The 3,711-nt window shown below is 37.8% G+C and overlaps 1 non-coding gene across 1 annotated transcript; it reads right to left on the bottom strand.

The window, feature by feature from the left end:
• Positions 1-374: 374 nt before the first annotated feature.
• Positions 375-516, bottom strand: LOC150063304 (U4 spliceosomal RNA). Its single transcript, XR_016535747.1, has one exon. It is a non-coding gene; the product is annotated as a U4 spliceosomal RNA (small nuclear RNA).
• Between the last annotated feature and the right edge of the window lie 3,195 nt (positions 517-3,711).

Below are 3,711 nucleotides of genomic sequence, written 5' to 3' on the forward strand. Positions count from 1 at the left end.
CCTCACCACATAGATATACCATTGGTAGCTAATGCAGTATCTGTCATAGTGTCTGTGCTCACTTATTCTCTGTTGAATGAGTAGATAAGGCACAGGTTCTATTGTTTCCCATAAAAATAAATAACAAGACATAGACTTTCCATTTTATTTTTAGGCTATAATCAGGTAGTTAATATAAAATAATTGTGGCATTTAATTGATTTATTCCTACTTGGAAATCTAGGTGTGTCTGGGCCAGAAAATGATGGCTAGGGCTGAATCTACATAATGTGCATCAAGTGTTACTTTGTCCCTGAGAACCTGACATCGAAGAGAGCAAGTCTTATGAACTATTGCCTTTGAACACGTAAATTATTACTTTCCATATGCCATCTACCTTGAAGAGTGATAAATATACTGAAAGTTCATAAATAGTTAATCATATAAGCCTGTTTTTATTTTGGACAAGTTTTCAATTAGCAATAATCATTCCTCAGATAAACCTCATTGGCTCTGATACGGCATTTGTGTAAAGCTTATTTTGGAATTTTGAAATAAAAAATCTAGGGAAGAAACATTGGAGTAAATTGGATCATGAAGTGGTAGAGTTTAGTAAAATGATTAAATTTAATTATGATGCTGATCTCTTGAAGTTGTCATACATAATTCAAACTAGGGAACTTGTCAATGTTCTTGAAAATCTACTGGCTTGAGTTTCTAAAGTGCGGGGATAATGTGCTACTTTTTTATTTTTTTGGTCAGACACAGGGCCTGGGTACTGTCCCTGAGCACTTCAGCTCAAGACTAGTGGCCCTACCACTGGAGCCACAGTGTCACTTCTGGTTTTCTGGTGGTTAATTGGAGATAAGAGTATCTCAGACTTCCGTGCCTGGGCTGGCTTTGAACTGCAATTCTCAGAACTCAGCCTCCTGTGTAGCTAGGAGTATAGGAGTGAGCCACCAGCACCCAGCTAATTTGCTACTTTTCTTTGAATTCTCAAAGCCTTACACAACTGGTCCATGGGGAAGTGTAACTAACAACAGGGAAAGCTACATTAATCAGGTGGTGTAGCTGCATTTTTCTCAGAACTCTCCCATCAGTATCTTTGTGAATAGTTAAGTGGATCGACTTTATATTACTTCATTAATTGACTTACAACGACTTCCCTGTCATTAATAAGATGCTACAGAGCAATATTTCTTTAAAAAATGAGTGGGCCATTTAAATGGCAAAAGGTCACCAAAAAATGTCATATAAGAACTCCAATTTCCATGGGGGCAAAAGGACAATGTACTAAAGTCAGAGTTTAAATCTCAGTTTTGAATTGAATGTATCTTGAAACATGAGGCAATATATCTGTGGTTGACTGAGGCAATGTGTGAGATAAAATGCCTTTTACAGAATCCATCTTGGAAAGTAGAAACCAGTGACAGGCAATCAGTTGTTTCTCAAAAAGAGATAAGGACATAGTTAGAAGCTTTAATGTGGATGAGAAATGGCCTTGGTGTTGTTGTAGTGAATAGAACGGTTTGTGGGAATAAGGTTGAATTTTTTTTCTTTTAGCTATTATTTTTGGATAGGCTCTTGAGTTTTCACATGGGCTGGTTTTGGGCTGTTTTCATCTTACTTACAAACTCCTGTGTAGCAGGGATGATAGACTTGTACCACCATATTTAGCTTCTTCATTGAAATGGAAGTCTCCCCTGCTTTTTTTTCTGAATTTATTTCTGCCTCCTAAGTAGTTGGAATGAAAAAAAAGGGCCTTAAGTTTTTAAGAAAATTGTAAGTGTCGGTAAAATGTCATTGAGGTAAAGAATTAGGAAATTTTAAATCCCTGGTCAGAATAGTAGATCAAAAGGTCTTTTGGGGGCTCAAGTTTGTCAGATTAAGTGATGCCTAAGTTCTGTACTTATCTAGTACCCTCTGCTACTACAGGCTTTCATTCTTATATGTGCCATTGGCTTCTGTGTCCAATCTTGACCTTCACTTTGACCTTGATCATCTCAGCTATACATTCGTAGTGGACATGTTCATGGGAATGTTCCATGTGGCCTGAAATCAATTTTATTTTAAAAATTATCTCATATTGTTACAATATTTGCCCTGGTTATCTGATATATTTTATATGTACTTAATTGGTTATTTGAAAGTGGATAGGGAAGGGGGGAAATCAAAAAGAGCGGGGGAGGGGGGAGGGAGATGGGGACCATGTCATGAGAAGGAGTATCAATGTTTGTGAAGTTATGCACCTTTTATCTGGTGAATTTAATATAAGCCTTCTATTAATCACAATAAAAATAAATAAAAAATATTAAAAAAAGAGTTGCACAGACTCTACCAGGACTGGTTTCAAACCTCACTCTTATGGCTAGCTAGGGTTACAGGCATCAGCCAAGAGTTAGCACCTTAATTGTTCATTTTCTTTTTTCTTTCTTGCAGTTAAGTAGTCTTCCAATAGGTGTCATTCTCTCTCTCTCTCTCTCTCTCTCTCTCTCTCTCTCTCTATATATATATATATATATATATATATATATATATAAAGTATATATATATATATACTTTTTCCATTCAATATAACTGTTATATAAATAATACAGTCAGAAAAATTGTATGTTATCTATTTTTTAACTCAGGGCCTGAGCACTGTCCTCGAACACTTTTTGCTCAAGGTTAGCACCCTGCCACTTGAGTCACAGCACCACTTCTGGCTTTATCTGTGTACATGGTTCCAGGGAATCAAACCCAGGGCTTCATGAGTACTAGGGCGGGCAATCTACCACTAGGCCACACTCCCAGCCTATATTGAATACCTTTGAACTCAAGACTCACCGAATCTGGAATGTTTACAAGCACCTAGCCTGGTCCTTTTAGATTCTTCTCCCTGCTGTAGTTTACGTCTTCCTTATACCTTACCCTAACTACTGCCTCTCATTTAACTATTGCCTCAGTCAATCCATGAACCACATCATCACACTTCCAATCACCTCAATTCCGTGCTTGAAATTTTTTTTTTTTACTATATCCCCATCCTAGAGAAGAACCTGAAAGATGTCTGCTGTGTTCTTACACACGTGCACAGATCCATGTTTTTTTTTTTCCTCTGTAGTGTGGGTTGAACTCATGGCTGACTTCCAGAAGGTTTGCTTAACCCCTGCTCCCTATGCAGAGGCACTGCTCCACTCTGTGTCTGCTTCTCTCTCTTTTCAGACCATGTGATGTGTGAAGAGGGAACATTAATTTCTGGTTTTAATTCCATTTCTGGAGTATAGCTGGATATCAGATATTTGAATTGAAACGGAGGAAAATAGCTTCAAACTTGGTGTCTTGCTAGGTGATATGAAACCTTCCTTCGAAATGTTGATTAGATAATCATCTAGACATTTTTCCTGGAGGCTTTTTGTTTTTATTGTCTTTTATTCTAGAGGCCTTTAAAAATGGTATCAGCAGCAGTCATCTTTGTCATGCTGTAAACATGGAGAGTATGACAGTTATAGTCACCAGGTAGTGTTGATGTTTCTTCCTGTTCCAAGCATGCTTACACGAGTAAACCTCAAGTCCCTGAGGCTTTGGTTGGCATCATGCGAGCTCAGCTTGTACACAGCATTGCTCTGAGAACTCTTGGGTAAGGGTTCAAAGTTGAATTAGTGCCCACGTCTTCTCTTTTGTTCCTTGTCCATTTCAGCCTTTTTTTCTTTTTGCTCCCATTTCAGGTTCCTAATTTCCTGCAGCTGC

The sequence above is a fragment of the Megascapheus bottae genome, chromosome 5 (assembly GCF_031878675.1).
Source record: "Megascapheus bottae isolate mThoBot1 chromosome 5, mThoBot2.hap1, whole genome shotgun sequence".
NCBI classification, from domain to species: domain Eukaryota; kingdom Metazoa; phylum Chordata; class Mammalia; order Rodentia; family Geomyidae; genus Megascapheus; species Megascapheus bottae.